This window comes from Lepidochelys kempii, chromosome 5 (genome assembly GCF_965140265.1).
Source record: "Lepidochelys kempii isolate rLepKem1 chromosome 5, rLepKem1.hap2, whole genome shotgun sequence".
Lineage (NCBI taxonomy): Eukaryota > Metazoa > Chordata > Testudines > Cheloniidae > Lepidochelys > Lepidochelys kempii.
Genome location: NC_133260.1, coordinates 57838549 through 57859450, shown reverse-complemented (window position 1 = coordinate 57859450; position 20902 = coordinate 57838549).

Here is a 20902-nt window from a genome sequence, read left to right as displayed (position 1 = left end):
CAAGGGATATAACATGCAAACAGAGTGAATAATGTGATGGTTGAAGGGTGGGTTATGGTGATGGTTTCTGCTCTTCTTTATTTTTTTGAGTGGGATTTTTCCCAGTATGATGACGATTATTGAAAAGGATTTATTTTCTGAATACAAGATGTTTTTTTTGGGAGGGGGAGCATAGATTAATCTTCATTCTTAACATGGGGTGATTTTTGACAATTGTATTGCTTTTAATAATGAGTCTAGGAATAGCAAGGAGCAGTCAGCTAAAATGTGATACCAGTTAGGTTAAGGGAAGTTTTGTCACAGATTGCACCTGGAGCAGGAGCTAGTGTGTGCAGGCAGTATCACACTGCACAAGATACCGCATTGCTGGCAATGCTACCCAATCTTGAACTGTAACACACCTGCCATTTTAGTACAGGGCTTCTCATGCACAGAGACTGCCAATTGTGCTGAATAATGTGGTTTGATGGTTTGAATAATTCAAATCTATGAGGCAGATCCTCAGCTGGTTTAACTGATGTAGCTTCACTGACTCCAGTGAACCTATACCACTTCCAACCAGCTGAAGATCTGGCCTCATGACCTCAGAAGTGAAAGGCTCAAGCAGTATAATACTGATTTACAAAATGTGTTGTTTATAAAACCATTATGCTCACAGTAACTTTTACCAAGTCTGCACAGAGCAGCTTAGTATGCTTTCTGAACACACTGATCTACTACAATTTATTGCACTGCCTTCTGAGTGTGATATATAGAGAAGGATGAAGATTCAGATACAAATGGCACAGAATATGCAGTATGCCCAAAGCAGATCAAGGTATTCATATTTGGTTATAATCTTTTCCCTTCTATGACAGAATAAGCTAAATTTAAACTCACTGCATCATGACCAAGGAGCAATGTGGTCTTTTTCTGTATCAGAAATAGATTTTCACATTGAGAGCAGGGTTTTTTTTTGTTCCTGGGAAATTAAAAGACAAAACTTCTTCTGAACATGTTCACAGTTTGATCGTTTGCCGAAATGAGCTCCATAGTTTTTAGTGCTTTGGATATTAGTATAATTATCAAAAGCTAATGAGTTTTTAAAGGCTTCTAATCTGAAACCATGATTTTAGACACTCTCTCCTGCCAGAACTATAACTAGGTTACAGACAACATGACATGATCGATGACCCATTATACTAATGACCAAAGTACAAAGATACAGTTTCTTATGAATAAGCACTCTTGCCTGAAAATGACAAGGCAATGAAAGCTTTGAAAATCTGTAAGGCCATGTGTGTGCCCTACTATAAAATGAGTCAGCTGCTTAAGAGAAGCTACCAAAGTAATCTACATACCACCACTATCTGTATAACAAACATTACATTTGTAAATACAAATATTAAACAGAGGCAGAAGAGCAGGTTTAGACTTAGTATGCATGGTTTGAGTTGGCCTTTCATTTGTAGGTTGCCACTTCAAATTCAGTTTATGCTGATAGTTACTGAAAGTAGATGCCATTTGGTGGCCTACTACATGTGAAATGAGTTGATGGGGTTAGTCCATTCCTTAGTGTAAACATCACAAAGCCACCACTACCAAATATGACATCCTTGCTGGTAATTTCCCGCAGGAGGCCTGGATAATATGGGAACTGCTCTGTCACCCTCAGAGGTGATCCTACTGAGTAAGGGTTGAGGTGTGTTGATAGGGACCTTGTGGGAAGGTCTCTGGTGCTGTCAATTTAGCACCTTTTGCCCATACTCAGTCAATTCGCTTAAAAAAAAAGGGAAAAATTGAGTTAATGGAACACTCGGACTACAGTCTCATCCATTATAGGATTACAACATCTCGCCATTATAGGAACTGCTCCCTTTTTGTAATAGCTGAAGAGTTCTGCTAGTTAAAATTTGGAAACCTCTAAAACTTCTAATGCTATACTATGCCATGCAGGTGTATCTACTAATTACTGCTGTGAATGTTTCATAAACGAATTCTGAAACAGCAAAACAACAACCAAGCCTTCTCTCCACTCTCTCCCCAAAACAGCAGCAGCAGCAGCAGCAAAATGCTCAATACTTTCCCATGTCAAGTACAAGCATATGATGCAGTTATTACCTCTGTTTATTTCTATAGCAATGCACTTCACATAACATATGAACAGAGAAGAACAGAGAAAAGAGAGAGCTAAAAAAAGAAATGTACCTTATTCAAAGGTAGTTTCAGTCATGGGGAGCAAGAATGATTTCTCGCCAGATGTATCCCAAATATCCTTATTCTGCCTCAATCATTTAAAAAAAAATCTTTTTGTGTAGCAATGTTCAAAACTCATCCAAGCTGAATGTAACCTATATACATCCATGTAATCTATCTATATTGGATGGGAGTTCTTTAGTGCTTTGAGACTCCATTATGTTGCATGTGGTTTCCATTCTCTTGTTTTTATAGCTTTTTGGAATTTATTTTAGATCTTTTGAGACTTCTAGTCATTCGCTGGCTAGAATGATGGAGTTTCAGACTATTTGATTGGTTTCAGAGCTCCTCATTTTTGTAACCGTTCTTCTTGGGTATAATTCTGTGTTAGACTTTCATGTTTTTTGATTCCAAGCATTGTGTCATTAACTGGTCATGACTTTCCCCTTGCCAGCATGTATTCATTCTGTACACTTATGTCATTTCTTAATACAAGGCTGTTTTGATTTTGTTCCTTTGTGTCTCTGTTTAGAATGTTTTTTTTCATATTTTAATTATTAGCTCGTATTGTTTGGAAGGATCTGTTATTCTTATGGTGTTCTATTGGTGTGACCTTGCATGGAAAGAGAATTAGGAGGAGCACATTTCTTACAACAAGAGAGACTGACTGGAATCTGTCGCCAGCATTTCCCTTATGATGTTTAATTGACCATGGAAAATCAGAACTGGCCAGAACAACACATAGAGAGGCCCAATGATGCAAACCTTTACTCCTGCAAGGTGCCTTTGAAGCCATTGGGCCCAATTCAAAGATGTTGTGTAAAATGGCAGCATTTACATCCCTATACACTCATTTAAACTCTCTCAGGACCGTTTAGATGTATAAGAGACTTTTAGTTTGTGTGAGTTATACACTGAGAAGCCAAAAGGAAGTGTATACTAAAGTAATGTGGAGGCTTTTCTAGTGTTCTTTAATTTACACCTTCTTACACCCTCCAGTTGTTTTCTTGCCACACTGCTCTCTTCTGTCCCCTTGCCATGAGAATTTACACCTAGTTGGTACCCTCTGTGTCTACAAGAGTCCTTGTGAGGAAGGAATGGAAGCTACACTTTGGTAAGTGGGGTGAGTGTCAGTGAATCTAACTAGGGTGGTGCTTAAACTGTACTACCCCAGCAGAAGCACTCTTGGAAAGACTCTTATGAGGCACACTCCTCTCCCTACTTCTCTCTTGCTTGGGAGGTTGTAGTAATTTGATGCTAACCTATATGAGCAGAAAATTATGACAGCTCTCTGTGACTGCTCAGCTTCTCTGGCAGACTCACTGATGGGTCAGATACAAGTGTCTTCCCATGCATTGCCCCTCCTGGATCACCTGCTCAGTGTAAGGGAATGGCAGGAACAGGACCTGCTTATTCCTTTGGCTGCCTGAGTCCAAGGTTGCCTGCTCAGGGGCTGAAGGGGGAGTCTTCTTACTCTCTCTTACACCCCTGTGTGGGTGCGTAGTTCAAGTCACAATCAAGTCCTAAGACTAGAGAGCCAAACTGATACATACATTTTGTTTTCACACTTGCTATCACAGATTCCATTGAGATTCACTTAAACTTTCTTAGAATCACCTCTGAATTGGGCCTGATGATCAGTGGGGCTACACACAGGAGAGAGGACTACTCATTAGAGCTGAGCAACAATTTTTCAGACTAAACTGCTTTCTGCCAAAAAATGCAAATTCAGGTCAAGCAAAACATTTTGCAAATTCGTGTCAAAGTCACCAAATTGTTTCAGTTGAGGAAACAAATGAGAATTCAAAAAACATCAAAACCTTTAGTTCAACATTTTTTTAAATGAAACATTTCAACTTTTCCATTCAAAATGACATTTCAAATTTGACTTCAATTTTTTCTAAAAAATTAAATCCTTGAACTAAAGAACATATTTCTTTTTGGGTTTAATGAAACATTTCATTTGACCCAAAGCAATTTTTTTAAAACAATTATTTTTCAGTTTGGCCAGTGAACTAACAATTCAATTATATTCACAGCTCTGCTATTCATGTTAGTCACTGCTTTGCAGGTTCAGACCCATAGTTCTTACAAGTGTTAGGAAAACTTCACTGCCTTTAATTGCAATACTTCTCTTAAGCAGAGACTTTATTTATTTATTTATTTTTAAATCATATATTCTTATGGTTTTTAAACAAATAAAATATATAATCAGACACCTAAATAATCAAAAGAATAAGCACAGCTGAATATGAAGGCTGTAGTTTTATAGATAACTTGTATGTTGGTAAAAAGAAAAGGAGGACTTGTGGCACCTTAGAGACTAACCAATTTATTTGAGCATAAGCTTTCGTGAGCTACAGCTCGCTGTAGCTCACGAAAGCTTATGCTCAAATAAATTGGTTAGTCTCTAAGGTGCCACAAGTCCTCCTTTTCTTTTTGCGAATACAGACTAACACGGCTGCTACTCTGAAACTTGTACGTTGGTGCAGCACATTACATGGATGACTGGTAATCAGTGTTTCCATGTGGCGTTTGCAGTGCCAAGTACACTAGTTAAACAAAAATTGCATGCTGCGACTGACCATTATATGGCAGTTTGAAATGAAGCATGTGTTTTCTACTTGGAGATGAGGCATCAGTTTTCTATTAGCCAAGCACACATCAGTGGCCATAAACAAACAAAGATGAGTCACCACAAATTAAGTGGAAAATCTGAAACTGAAAGCTCTCCACATCAAGCTAATTTTCTAAGGTTGAGATGGTGGTCAGCCCTAGCATTAGCGCATAGGGAAGGGCAGGATGCAAACACTCGTCTTGTCCAATCCCTGGTGTAACATGCGCAGGGGCCAGCCACTGCTGCAGTTCAACACAAAGGGGAGAATAAATCTTTCACACCTTTAAATTCCTCATCCTGAAAAATCTCAGGTAGCTGCTGGGTGTCTTCAACTCCCATTTTCAGTTTTATATCTGTAAGTAGAGCATATATTCCATATAATGTAAAGTTCATGAATATCCACGATGAGGGGAAGATAATAATTAGTTACTCCTAGAGCTCTCATGATTAGATTGGGTTCAGCACACACAATATATGCTAGTTCATTTCATTTCCATTGCTATGTCTCCAGTGGGATTCCAGCTCACGAATCTCTGTATTCCAGCCATATGCTCACTTCTCTTGACTATTCTGCCTCTTCAGAGAATTAATGATCCTTTCCCCCTGGAAATGGTCCCTCTAGGATTGCGACATAATAACATTGTCATTGTTAAACTTGTCCCAATAAACCTGTTCTGTGAAAAATTAAAGGTCTGTAGGACACAGGGAACTCAGCCTTTTACCTTGCATGAACACCAAATTCAATGGGGTGAGGGGAAATCACAGGGAAGGCAACCTTGTAGTATTTCTGATACAAACCTGGGAAATGAGAAATGTAGGCTTTCAGATATAATAAGTCATTTTGTGAAGGAAGTTGGTGTGGAAGAGTTGGGCCTGAGTGGGAGGTATGACATACAGAATCTGAGAAATCACATTAAAAGAACTGAGGAAATATGCCTGGTAACCAGACTAGTTATAGAATGATGACAAATGAACCATACTGAGTGTCTCTAAATCAAATAAGAAAGACACCAGTGTGATACACTTACTGAATGAGCAGCTTTTCCAGGCAAAGAGAAATCAATCCTGCAGCATCAATACAGATGGATGATTGATCAGGATGAGGTATTAAAATAGTGGCCCAAACCTCAAGCCAGCCCTTGAAATAAACCTTTGAAATCTGTTCAGGTGTTTGAAAAAAAAAAAATAAAACAGCTATTGAACTGGTGTCTTCAAATTTTGTCTCCCACCTGGCTTGGATTATATGCTTCTGGCCAGGGAGGGAAGTGCTGGGGACTCCTGACACTGGAAGACAACAGCTGGCAGAAACCCAGGAGGGACTGTCCTACTTGCTAGGGCTCCACAATTTCAGCAAAGATAGGGGGAATTGCAGAGGGCAGAAGAGATTTTGTATCAGGGAGTAAGAAGTGAGAAGGAAGAAAAGTAGGGAGTAAGAACTTTAAATGGGAATGTAGAAAAACGTGAGAAAAGCAGTATTCAGTGGCTAAATTTGAGGAATCTGAATGGAAGAGAATGGAGAAAGGAAGAGAATGAAGAAATGAAAAGACAAGAACTCAATAGGCCTGGATGTTCCGAATAAACATTCCCAAAGCTGTAAAAGCAGTGATGCATTATGTTCTCCCTATAGAAAGTGCAACATGGACTGGATGACTTTTTTAGATTAAGGTAAATAATTAAAACAAAGACCAAAAGTAAAGTCACAGAGGAAACATAGTGTGCCTCCTGGTAAATGTGCCAACGTTAATTCACAAAATGTCAACTATCTCTGTAGACAGCAGATATGCAGACATTTCAAATGGCAAGACGCAGAAAATAAAATCATAACTGTGATGTAGTTAAACATCACACCTCAGACTTCTCCTTTGAGGAGAGAAGCTGTTCCCTCACATGGTCACACTACATGCCAGAGAAATCAGTGACCACTGTATCTTATAGAATGTTACTCATAGAATCATTTGCAGGATATAGAAGCATGATGTGTATTTAGGCTTATCAGTGGTGACACTGTACCAGACACTGTCCCTCTTACTGACCCTAGTGATTTCAGACATTAACTTTTGTGCCTACATTGTTGGGCTAAATGTCTCTTCTGGGACCTCTTTAAATCTGGAATTCCCAGTAGAATGTACAACGCCATGCTGGGCTTTTGATTTACTTACGGAAGAGTAGCTCAGGTAAGTACACTTCCCCAGTTGTCTTCTACCTGCAATTGTTCTTGCCCACCGTTCTTGCCCAATATATTACCACTTACTGCCACTACAATCCTCTTTCCTATTTGTGCTTGTAGGAAACAGTGGGTTGTAAAGGACACAATTCATTGTAATTATCTTCAGGTTTCCCAGTGTATTTTCCTGACAATTGCTGGCTATTTCTTATTTCCCTTTTTATTGCTCAGAGCAATCGACTGATAGCATAGTCATGATGGAGATATTCCAGAGGCAGGTTCTAGCCATTGGTTTATTTGCCATGTACTTCTGTTTATATTCTGACTCCAAGTTTATCTGCAGACTTTATTCATGGAATTTTTTGTTTGTTTGATTTCTGGTCTGCTTGCTTGCATAGCAGCTCATAGGTCTGCAAACTATGGCAGGGTGCACTCATTATGCATATATTTAGCACCCTAATCTTTGCAACCAGTGCTTGTTATACTTTTCTTGACATCTTTTTCTATGCTTTTTGACATCTGCTTGCTAACTCCTGCAGTCTTTTCAGTCCTGATATTCACTTGTTTCATCTGATGTTGTTACTGTGCTCCTTTAGATATGCAGATTCATTGCTTTCCTTCAAGTCTTCTGCTCAGTCATACTGGTACAGTCAGTCCTCAAGGCACATTCCCATCATTCCAGTCTGTTTTGTTGTTGCTCAGACCCAAACCTCCACATAGCCATTTTGGAACAATATATTTTAATGGCACCTTAATCCTACACGACTTTTACTTATTTTTAAATTTAAAAAAACTTGTAAATTATATCAGCTTAAAAGAGAGTTGCACCTAATCTTGTCTTCTGACTGTCTGTGACGGTATATGATGTTACACTACATAACTCTGGCAGCCTTCTCACAATATAATGGTAAATTGTCAAGGTATGAGCACTTGTCAGAGATGATTTTGTAACATTAGTAATTAGTAACAAGGTGGGCTTACATGTCTCATGACACTACCTGATGTCAAAAGTGATCTTGTCAAAGCTGTACCAAATTTCAGTGGGTGTCATGAACTTTCACTATAAAGAAATCCATCCCCTTTCTGTTTTTTCTCATTACTGAAGCTATTTAGGGTTAAGGGGTGTTGGTTTTTTTTTCAGGGGAGGGGAGAGGGAGTTGTTATTCAAAAAGGAATCTTGAGTTCTTCACACAAACATGCATAGATTAATTTGCACACACCAAACTGCATGCAAATGGACAGCTGCATGCACAGCTATGTACCTAATTTGAATGCACAATCACAGTAACTGCACATTCAAGCATTAGCACAGTTTTGGAAAGCCTTTGAGTATGATGGACAGTTTTTGCTTTGTATTTCTCAAATAAAAATGAAGAGACAAGCCAGTAAGTGTTAGATCTGGGTGCACAATTCATAGCAAATGATTTGACAAATGTCATTGCTTTTTCTGTTTGAGATATATCCATGAAGAGACTTTTCATTTTTCACTAATTCGTTTGTTACTGAAAACTGTTCAACCAATGTGTTATGCAAAGAAATCTCAGTCTATGGATTGTTTACAAACTGCTTGCTACAACTTGCTTCCAGTATTATCTTTCCATAATTCACTCTTCACACCATATAACTGGTCACATGGTAATGGACCTGCTTTTGACTGTATTGTGAAGCTTCTTGTAAAACTTTTCACAACAGGAGTAAGGTTGACTAAGTAACTTGTGGCACAACAATTTCACATGAACACATACATGCACATGTATTTGTGACACTTCCAGCATGCCTATTCATGTGAATAAACATATGAATGCATTTTTTCTTTCCATTAATTCTCTTGCAAGCATATAATCACACAAAGCAACAAAGGGGCCCTAAATACCATTATAGCTAATTCCTGTTTTTTTTCCAAATCAAATAAATATTCACAGATGCTAGCAGGTGTGTGACGTCTCACACATGGGTCTCCTTTACACTGGTGTAAATCCAGTGAAGTTAATAGTTTCTTTTAAGTTACTCTGATATAACTGAGATCAGAACTGGCTTCTAATAGTTATAGTGAAAATGAAATAAGCACACATTCTGTTTTAAGTTATTTTGCCACATCAGGTAGTCATATCGCCTTGGGCAGCTGAAATCAAGTTTTCCAAATACTGTACTCAGGTCAACAAAAGAGCTGTTTTTGACCATCGAGCTGAAGCTATAATAAAAGTAGAGTGCTGATCAGCATTGTTTATATTATAGCTTTTTATTGAAGTAATATTCTTTTATTATATAAATCAGACTAATATATTTTCAAGATACATTCGGCTTCTGGACATTGGATTTGTCATTTTCTAATATAATACTCCAGCTCTGAATGGGTCACCAAGAGCTTAACAAAAAAGCTCATAGCATCCAAAAACAAAGAAAAGACTATACAAAATGGAATGAATCTATGAAATTGAATGATATGGTAAGATACATATTTGATGTCCTAATTCCTAGTAAAGGTATTACATGCTATCAAGAAGAGTTCTGTGTAAACTTGAAAGCTTGCCTCTCTCACCAACAGAAGTTGGTCCAATAAAAGATATTACCTCTCTCACCTTGTCTCTCTATTATGCTATAAAACAATCATTCAGTTAAACAAGAATTGGCTAGTCTAACCCAACTGTCGTCTCAATCTCTTCTTAAACCTTGAGGAGCTTGAGGTTTTGCAAAAATAATACTATTTTTGGAGGGATGTTTTGCAAATCTTGTGTTATTTGAGTTCAGCTTTCCCCCTAGTAATTTAAAAGAAGTCTGTGTAGTGTTTTAGAGATAGAAGAACACCTACTCCCCAAAATCTAGATGGCAGAAGTAGGTAGCCTTAAGTAGGCCTGATTCTCCTCTTACTTCAGTTGACATCATGGTACTACTTCAGAGAGGTCACAGCAGAATCTGGCCCATTGTTTTTGTTTTGTTTTGTTATTAGAATTTCTCACTTCCTTTGGCTGCGTCTTTTTTCACAGTCAGATTTAACATAAATTCAGCAGCAACTCTGTTGGATACTAAGGAACTTAGTGATGCTTTCTTGTGGTTAGAGCACAAGGATAGGAGAAAGGGAACCTGGGTTTTGCGGTGTATGTAGCGTGAAGTTTGTAATTTTTTTCTCTTTTCTGTATCCTTTCCCTTTAAATTTCTAAGAACTCTCCCAGGTGCAGCATTTGTGTTCTCAAAATTGTTGCTTTTTCTATTTGAAGAAACATTGTGCTCACTAATGGAAACTTTACTTTTGTTCTTTCTTGTTGTTTTCTTTAGATAAACTAAAACTAATTTTAATACATTCCTGAGGATGAGAAAATAACAGATTCTTTGCCTGACTGACATCTTTTGAGATATTGGGCAAATTGCTTAATCTTTGTGTGCCTCAGTTCCTCCTTTGTTATAGTAGAATATTTACTTACATCACAGGGTGTTGGGGGGGGGATCTTAATTTATTAATTTTTGTAAAGGGCATTTAAATACACAGAAAATACTATAGAATGGAAAAATATTATTTTTATTATTTAGTAACAATATCAGTCAAATATTCTTTGACAATAATATATTTAAAGACGTCTATCAATTTTAATAGTTCGGACATTACTCCCTTATCTTTCCTAACTGTGTTGGATGGAAAAAAAAGACAAAATGGAGAAATGGCTTGTCTGGAGAAACTGATCTCTTCAGATCTGTAAACACTGAGTTGAAGCATTTGACTTATTGAGGTGAAATAAGTTACTTCCAACAGTTGTTAAGATATCATTAATAATCATACGTGCAATAAATAACAACACATGAATTAGCTCCTAAGAGATATATGACTGCAAATTGCAGCAACAAATCACAGCATGTGTAAAGAATGATCATTACTCTAGTGTGTACAAAAGCTGTTTTAACAACTGTATTCTTTATGGTGAAGCTCACTCTAATTAGCATTTCAGATTCCCAAGGGAAATGTCTATGGAACATTTGGCATTGTGATGTTTGAGTTAGTGTGGGGAAGGGAGGATCCTTGCAAAACCTAGAAAGCCCTGGGTGACAAGCTTGGCTTTCAATTAGGTCACTTATATTAATGGGGGTGGGAAGCAAATAGTCCCTTCAAGCAAATAGCTAATAAGAGTGTTTAGAAGTAAATGAATAATTAATCAATTTGGTATGTGTAAATGCTACATTAGATAGCTGTTTGGAGGCAGGACCATCCTTTTATCAACTGAGTCCACCTAAACATTAAAAAAAATCACTTGCACGTTTTTTTTGTTTGGTTTGGTTTTTTGCTACAGACCAAGCTCTGTATCATCCTGTAATAATGTGGCTGAGCTCTTCTGTCAACCCATCCTGTTAGCAGGTGTTAGAACCCTGCAAGGACATGCTAAATGAACCTTGCTGACTCACCATGGCAGGTGCATCTTGTTAATCAACAGTGGATGGAAAGTAAGTTGGGGAGGGGGGTGCCTAGAACTGGTTTGTGTTAACCTATTTCTAAAGGCAAGCCACAGAAAGGGTCTGAGTTTTTCAACCTATGTAATGTGTAGTGACTGTTTTGGAGTAGGATGGGAGCAGTACTTGCTCAAACTTCCCAACTAAAAGGAACCTATCTTTATAATAACTTTTTATTATTTGTATTATCATAGCACCTTGGATGGACCCAGTCATGGACTGGGACCCCATTGTTCTAGGTGGTATATAAACATGATTTGATGTTTGTTGTTATATTTGACTATATATGTATAAAAATGAAAGAGAGATAGTTTGGAAGTGCATGCATGTATAAACTAGCATGATTTTTTTCATAGAAACATTAGATATATTTGCTGCTAGTTTATGGCTTATTATGGAATCAGAAGTTTCCTGCAATAAAAACAGTTGCACTTTTCATTACAATCCATGACAGCTCCAAGTTCAATGGAAGCAGTTTCTAAAAAACTTCCAATGGTCTGATGCCATGAAGTGATGCTAAGAGCTCACAAACTCAGAAATAGTATGAAAATGCAGTAAAGGAGGCTCTTGCTGCTTATTTCAAATAACTTCTTATTTTTGAAAAAGGAAACAAGCCATGGAAAATATTTGTTTCATTTTAAGGTTGGCAATTATCTTAACCCATACAAATGATTGCACCCATCCTGAAAAAGATCAGACCAGGTACTTATTGATAACAGTTATGTTTATGTTATACATATCATGAAGTGGGCTCTAGCCCACAAAAGCTTATGCCCAAATAAATTTGTTAATCTCTAAAGTGCCACAAGGACCCCTTGTTGTTTTTGCTGATACAGACTAACACAGGTACCACTCTGAAACCTGAGTTATGTTCAATTGATGCAACCTTTGAATAAAGCAATAAATAAATAATTTGAATAAATCTTTGTTGCAATATTAAGGCAATATACAGTTAAAAAAACATGCAAATGTGCTTAAGTGTCATGGAAAATGTGGTATGCAACATTTTTACAGTGAATGGGGACACCTTCAGTGCTTAGACATCTGATGACAAAACAGCAGTGTTTCAGACCAGGAAGGTAATTTATACAATCTGACATATAATATTTAGAGAATTAAAGGAGATTATATATTAACTAGACTCTAGTGGCTCCATAGATGCTGTTTTGATCTACTGATATATAGGATTCTGAGATTTTATAATAACCAGTTCACTTACCTGATGGCAAATTAATAGTACCTATGAACTTATTGCAGTCTAGTATATAAATCCTGTTAGTGGGCAGTAATTTCAATGTAGGCATCAGCAGATCTGTACTATAGATTTGGTCCTGAGAATTGGTTAGAAAATTTTCATGAAAGCCATTTTCCATCACAAAAGGCCATTTTGATTAAAGCAATTTTTGGTGAAATCGTATACATTTGATGAAAATGTATTTTTTCAATTCTTTTCAAATCACTTCAAAATTTCCATTCAAAAATATTGATTTTTTTTTGTTTTAAAATGACTCTGTTTTGAAGTATATTCTTTGTATAAAGTAAAATAAAAGTTTCAAATAAATGAAACATTTTGATCTGAAATAATTTTTTTTCCAGGTATTGTTTTCATCCTGGTTAGAGAGAAACATTTTTCAAAATTTCTCGCACTATGGAAAATCTGTTTTCTCACCCGCTCTAATTCTAAGGCTCTGATTCAACAAGTACTTCAACATGTTCTTAAATCCATATGAAATCAATAGGACTTCAACATATGCTAAGCATAGGCTTAAGTGCTTTGCTAAACAGAGATGGGATAACCTGTGTGCTTAAAATTTAAACACATGCTCAATATGCTCTGCTGAAGTGGCGCCTAAATCAGTTTAAAAAAAAATCTCTCATGCATTAGCTCCACATTTTTTTGGTCATGGAAAAACTTACGGTGCACAATTGGCAGGAACTATTCTTAAACTCAGGCATGTCAATAACACATAGTGTGGATCAGAGAGCTAAGTGGAAAATAGTTCTTGTGTTTGAACTTGTGTCTATATTTACTGAAGTAAAGTAAAAGGCTATGTAATGAAACATACTGTGCTAAGTGAAGTAGAAGAGGACATCCAATGAAAAACCAAATACTTCCTGGAGCAAATACAAGTGTGCATGAAATTTGAAAATATGCTACTCGTTGAGAAGGAAAATGTTGGCTTGATTCTCCATTGACTCTCTGGTCATTTGCATTTGAGCCATGGTGTAAACTGCTGCTATCTGAAGTGCAACACACCAAACAGAAGTCAGTGGGAGTTTGGTTGGAGTAAGGGCCTCAGGACATTGCCCTTTATTTGTTCTTTTCCATGTTAGGAGTTACAGACCTCAGTTTTGATATTTGATGAGCTATATAAAAACATTAATACACGATGAAGAGATGGGTTTTGGTAGTTTGTGACAAAATCACCTATGTTAGTTTTAGAAATAGAAAACTCACTTCTGAAATTGCCAGCTATTTTTACAGTCAGCGTCAAGAATTTGATCACAGTAGTGCTTTAAATGAAATGAAAAGTAAAACCCATTGAGCAAGTTATGGCTGGAAGTGGGTAAGCCCAAGAATGCTGGTTCATTCTTCAGGATTAGTAAGATGTGGGTGGGGAAAGCATACCATTTTTTTGAGTTAAAAGGTTTCCCTAAGGCCTTGCTTAGTTACAGACTACAAGCAGTGCAAGCATAAGCTATCATAATCAAACCCTTTTTTAAATAGCGGATTTGAGGTAACTGCGCTAAGGTGGAAATAAATAGAAGACTGGGTTTTCAGATTTTAGACCTTGAGTAAGATTAGTCAGTGGGAAGGAGACTCTGCACAATCCCCTTTCCAAAAAGAAAGCTGGTGCTCCTTGTCCAATGGGTCTCTTGTGTCTGTGGGTTTTAGCAGATGCCTAACACCAACTCTGGATGGAATGCAGACTCTGTCTAGTACAGTGAAATCAAAGATTCAGGACAGCTGTCATGAGCTTTCTGTTTGAGCTTCTCCTCCCTCAGACTATAAAGTTTGTGTGTAAGAGCAAGAGAAATATGAAACTTTTTGTAGGAATCTGTCTTACAAAAACCTGCTGTTTTCATGTAGTAGGGAGATCTCCCATGGTATCTGGATAAAGGCAAACAACTTATTTGAGGTTTAATTCACTTTGTAGAGATCTCAATGCCAAATGTATTCATCAAATCTCCGGCTGACCTCTTATAACACTCAGTTTGGGATCTAATTCACTACAAAGGATTAGATGCACATAAATTGATTTTCTTGTGGAATTCCTCTGTGCCACTCAGGGTGTGGTGCATTTATTGCTCGAACCCTCAAAATACTATAGAGAGTCCATCAATAGGTGGCACCGTTGGGCCTCAAAGTTGCATAAACCATGGAAAAGAAGGACTTGGAATGAGTGAGGGCTCCATGTATATGGGATATTTAGCATCAATTTGATTTATCTGAGCCTGATGGATAATGTCCTAGTTTCAGTTATTCACGCCTTTGTCACTTCTTGATTAGACTACAGCAATGTGATTTACCTGGGCATGAAGCCTTCAGCACTTAGCAAATTCCATCTACCACCAAACACAGCAGCATGTCTCAGTAGCACAGGCTACTGTTAGTGCATCAAACTTGTACTCTACACTCGTTTCCCATAGAATATCGGATCAAGTTCCAAGGGCTTATCAAAACTCTATGGCCTGGGCCCAGTGTTACCGTGGTTCTTAAACCCCAAAGTTCTTGATAACTATTACTCTTGGAAAAGCGGTGGCAGGAAATAAATCAACGGAGACATGGCCATTGGTGGCTGGCACAAACAGTACAATACGGGAGTGTTTTTGCTTTTAAAGCTGCACTTTATTTTAGTCTCAAGCACTTACACACGTCCACAACAGATTAGTAAAACACTCCAAAATCAATAATTACTGAAGTCTGGAGCAGTCTTCGAGTGGTAAAACAACAGCCATCTGATTGGCCCTTCTTTCAGCTGCCATTGGGGACCCTAAACTGTGTCCCTGAAGAGTCCACCTATCCCATGCTTTCTCTCCTTATTTATTTGGATTAGTATAACAATAACATGTCAATAAAAAAACTTGCTTAAACTATGAAATAGTTGGTTTAACAAGAGGTTTCCTCAAATCATTAATTAGATGTGTTTTTGCAGAGTCCACATGTTTTAGGGAACCTGACAAACATATCCCAAAGGGCAGATACACATAAGCTTCCTGCTTTTTAAAAAACACATACCCCAGCAATTTAACCAGAGATCTTATCAGGAAGGACACAGGGTTGGCTCCCTCCTTGATCCCCTCGCCTCTGGCTTCTTGCTTATATATGCTAAAGCTGTTTCAGAATCCTGCTATGACCAACTGATTTAGCTGCTTTTGGCAATAAGCATGGTAATTTATTTCCAGTTATCGGTAGTGGTCCAGGCATTTTGCTGGTCCACCAAGATCTCCCTATGTACCAGGATGTCTAAAAGATACTCTAAAGCTCTGGGATGAAGACCATAGCCAACTTCGCTCCTTTGGCACAATGGAACTCTCTACAGTAAGGGTAAAGCTTCTCTGTGCAGGAGACAGAATGTTCTTAGGGGCTTGTCAAAGACTGAAATGAACTCCCCTAGAAACTAAGGAGATGGAAGGCACTCGGATACTATGGTGATGAGTGTGGTATAAGAATCCATACGGACCAGAATAGCCCATTTCTTCTCTCACGCTAACTAGGAGCTTCAGCTTTGTTGTCTTTCCTCTTCAGACAGGGGGATATAGCTGAGATAAGCCTTCCTCCCACATCCATGGCCTCTGGGGAAGAGAAGACGGGGTTCTGTGCTGTAGCAAAAGGAGCTGCTTCTCTCCATGAGGAGCCTGATATATTAACTCCCTGCACAGGGACTGGCAGGTGATGGGTCTATAGTTCTGTTTTTCCTCTCCTTCCTAGGAATAAATGAGGGGAGTTACTATTAGGTCTGCAAGCTCTTCTTCCCCATTCCTTGTCTCTCCTATTAGGGGGCTTATTCCTTCACCCACTTACTTCCCTGGTCCTTCTCGCATGAACAGAGAGCAACAATACCCGAAGTCCAAAGGTGCAAACAATTCAATATTTATTGGGGTGAACTTCCAGCAAGCATCATTCCAGTTTCCTTCCTTAGTGTCCCCCTTCCCAGCTCTGACACCACAGAGCCTTACACCTGTGTCCCTGTTTCCATTCCTGCCCTTAGCCAAACATGATTCCAATTTCCCCACCTCCATTCCCTGTTCCCATTTCTCCCCCACACACACCCACTCACTGTTTCCATCCTCCGCATTCCTGAATGACTGCAGACTATATAGTAAAACTTGAGTTCTGCTTAGCTATACCTTAACCAATCATTTTCCTGAAATTTAGCTAACCAATCCTAATATATTGTAATATGATTATGTAACTAATTATATCCCACCACCTTAATTAGTTTACACCCAGCAAAATTAATTATGCAGCAGACAGGAACAATCACAGAACCAGACAGAGATTATACAGACAAACAATAGCAAAGTGGGAACTATAATGACAAAACAATACAGAAGTGAGGATTTCACATCCCAGCTATTGATAAGTGAGTTCTTGCCAGACAGGATGCTATCAAACTAAGTTTCCTTTTTACATCTTCTAGGCACTTCCCTTTCTCTGGAGGCGATAGGCATTATCAGGACAGGATTGTATTCCTAACAGCCCAATAGCACCTTATTTCAATGTGATTAGTTTGGAATGTGAGGATGTGACTGGTTGCTTCCCAGTTTATGGCTGATTCTGCTGCTTAGCCAAAGGCCTTAGCCTAAGAACAGGGCCTCAGACTGTCACAGTAAGAGAAGGACCTTACACTGGCAGACAGTGATTTTTATTCTTTCTTTTATAACTCTAACTAGCCAAGTGATAAGAATATACCTAAATTCTTAGAGTATAGGCCTTTACAGACAGGCCTGAATATCTATATCCTAACATCTCCTTCCCAGGAAGCTGAGAAAGGGAAGCAACCAGTTGACAGCCTGTGTCTAACAATAAAGCATCAAGGAGCTGATCTGTGCTTCCCTCATTCTGCTTGGTGACAGAGAGAGGCAGAAGAATGCAGATCAGGGCAGGTAACTCATGTCCTTTTGCTGTTGCCAAATAACAGCACGACAAAAATACTAACCTTTCTGAAAATTTAGAAATGTTACTTTGGAATATTTATTCAAACCAGAATTAAAAATAAGGTACTAGTTACAAAACATCATAGCCACGCTTTTAGTATCTTCAGGTTCCAGGAAGCTTTTGTGCTGCCTCAGAAAAAAAGAGTGGAAAGCAGAGCAGGACCATGACCATGTGTAACCAGACGGACTGCTTGAGGAAAGGAGGCATAGCTTCTCAAGAAATAGGCAAATTTACTGTAGGTCTCCAGTGACTTGTTGCACAGTAGCTCATTGACTCTGAGTGAATTACTCTCTGCTTAGTATCATAAAATTATCTTGAAATGTGTTACATGATTATCTGTCTGCAAGGCTTGAGGAATTCCATAGGTAAGAATCAAGGGAAAAGTTTTGAACTTGCATGCCTAAATTTAGTCTCCCCAATCCATATTTAGGCGCCTAAAAATAAGAAGCCTGATTCTCAGAGTATCATCACATTTGAGAATTAGACCAGTAGTTTAGATGCCTAGATGTGAATTGTCTAATTTAGGCACTGAATTTGGAGAAGACACCCTTGCTGGAAATACAAGAATTTAAGTACTAATGCTGTTTGGAAATGCTCTGTTCTCAATTTTTCCACAAGGAAAGAATGACATGAAAAAGTCAGAGGTGTTTTTTTTGTTTTTTTTAAAAGTAGAAGTCCTATGTGTGCTTGGATAACCTGGGGATTGATAATAAGATTTTCACCCATAGGTTTGCTCATGTGGAAGGTGTAATAAAGGTATAATCCCTTGCTCCTAAGAGACTATTATTTCCTAGCCCCAGGATATGACCCCATCATATGGGTCAAAGTTACAATAGGCTAAACCCTTGCTACATGGTAGCGGTCAATAAAAGTGGCTACTGTTTATATCCTCTCTCTCTCTTTAAAATCAAATGCAAAGTTAATATAATCTAAAACCAACCAATAGTTAATAGTTGGTTTATACTGTCACAGTTATGGTGCTAGCTGCACTCTGTCCCCTTTCTGATCTCTCTGAGTGCATCCACCTCAGAGTATGGGCCTCTTGCTGTTGTTACCTGTTTTGAGCTGAAAACTCACTCTTCCACTCTTAGACTGGGACCGATTTATGCCTTCTCATATATACCAACTGCTTATCAGCCTACAGGGCTGACTGGGTTTCAGACTCCTGTATTTCTTCCCTTTGGACCAGTGATGGAGTGACCAACCGCCTTCTTAAATGTTTTATTTAGCAGTTGGAACAAAGTATTAGGAAAAAAACTATTTCAAAACAAACAGCCCATGTGCATGGTTAGTCTCAACAAAATTTATACTTCACTACATCCTAAGTTTTATCGACTTCTCTCTTGAGTTACCAAATAAGAGGTGTACCAACTCACATGCTCTTAGAAAGCTAAGAACTCCTGGGACCCAACTTGGTCTCATTTTGTCATCCTGAGTATATGTCCTCCCCCCCCAAATATCATATTACTCAATGGTGTTTTTATTACAGGTTCCTAGAGTGATGTCTTCCTTTTGCTTCCTTTTTGGCCAGAGTATCCAGATAGGCCATCTAGAAGAATGCCCCTCTGATGGCTGCTTCATTGTCTGGGTATAGACTCATTCAGTTTTAATGAATAGATGGCCAGAACCCCCTTGGCAGTAGAGAGATGTCATTCTGCCTCTTCTTGGATGTCTATTGATAGGTATTATCTCTGAATCTCAATGGCTTTCTGATCACACAGCCATCTTTTTTTCTCAGAACCGTTTCTCCTGCAGTGGCCTGTGTGGCTGCTGAAGTGGATCCACTCCCTACCCTCTCCGTAGGATGTGTTTTCTGTGTCTGATGTTTTTCATTATCAGTGGCTGGGCCAGCCTGTGTTGTATCTATCAGTCTCATTCTGGATGTCCTAAGAAAGGCTTTATCCTCTTTGGGTTTTGTTTTGTTTATGTTGTGGTCCTCTTTGGAGTAGGTTACCCCAATGTCTCTCACTAACGCTACCTACGGGGAATCGGTGCCTTTGGTGGAGGTTGTGGTATGTGCCTTATTTAGTTCCTCGAGGTGTTCCACTCCCCTTTCCTCCAGAACTGGCACAAAGTCTTTTTTGGGATGAAATGAGCCAACTGTTCAACAGCAACACTACCTATAATTTCAGAATAATAACTGAGGCAGTTTAAAGTAAGAATACACTCTTGTTTGTTGCAAAAGAATGCAATGGAATCCTATGCAATGCTACCTTCCTAGTGGTAGCAGAGGAGGCAGGTGAGCACTAGGCACTCAGGTCACAGTGATCTGATCTTTAGGAGATCAACATTTTGAAGACTTAGAAGGTCAAATTTTCAAATGTGCCCAAGTGTCTTAGGATTCTAAGTCCCGTAAAAAGACAGGACTTGGGTACTTTTGGAAATTTTACGCAGAGTATCTATAAACTACAGTGAAGATGTCTAGATACTACAGTGATGGATGCATCCCACTATCCCCCTAAACAGTGGGACAGACTTAGGGCTTGTCTACACAGGAAGTTATACTTATACAGTTAAACTGCTGTAGTTATACCAGTATAACTGTGTGTGTGGACATTCCTATTCTGGTGTAATAGTGCCCTTTTCTGGTTTAATTCAACCTGCTGCCAAAGCAACATAAGCTAACCTGGGAAAAGGCCCTCTTATTCCAAAATAAAACTATTCTCATCGGGGAGCAGCTGTATGCTAGTATATATAGCACTTTAAATTCACACCCTACCTTATACCTACATAACTTCCCTGGGTAGAGAACTCCTTAGGGTGGGTGAAGCAAATGCTAATTATATATTGTATGGTAAAATGAGCAGCCTTTTAAGTCTTCATTTCACTGTTGGCTCAACAAGGCAAAGAAAGAAGCTCTGATGTGCTCTGAAAATTTGAGAGGAAAATAAATTTCTACATTCCCATTTCTGCATGTCTTATTCAGGCAAAACTCCCATTGAGTGCAGTGGGAGTTTTGCCTGATTAAGGCCGATAGCAGGGGTGGCCAAATTTACTGACCCGCCGAGCTGCGTACAACAATCTTCAGTCCTGCTGAAGCCCCAAGCCCTGGCAGGTGTGCCCTGTGAGGCTGAAGCCCCAAGACCTCCCTCCCCACTAGGCAGAAGCCCCTGCCCACCAACCATTGCAAGTCAGAGGCCCTGAACTCCCCCCCCCCCCAGTCCGGTAGGTGGAGAATGGGAGAGGCATGGGGGGGCTCTGAGAGCCACACTTTAACTGTAAAAGAGTCACATGTGGCTCACAAGTCAGTTTGGCCACCCTTGGCCTATAGGATTGAGCCCTATGTCTCTTTTTTCCTTCGTCTATGTTGGGATTCAGGCTCCGGCTGAGCCTCTTGTGTAGGGTTATC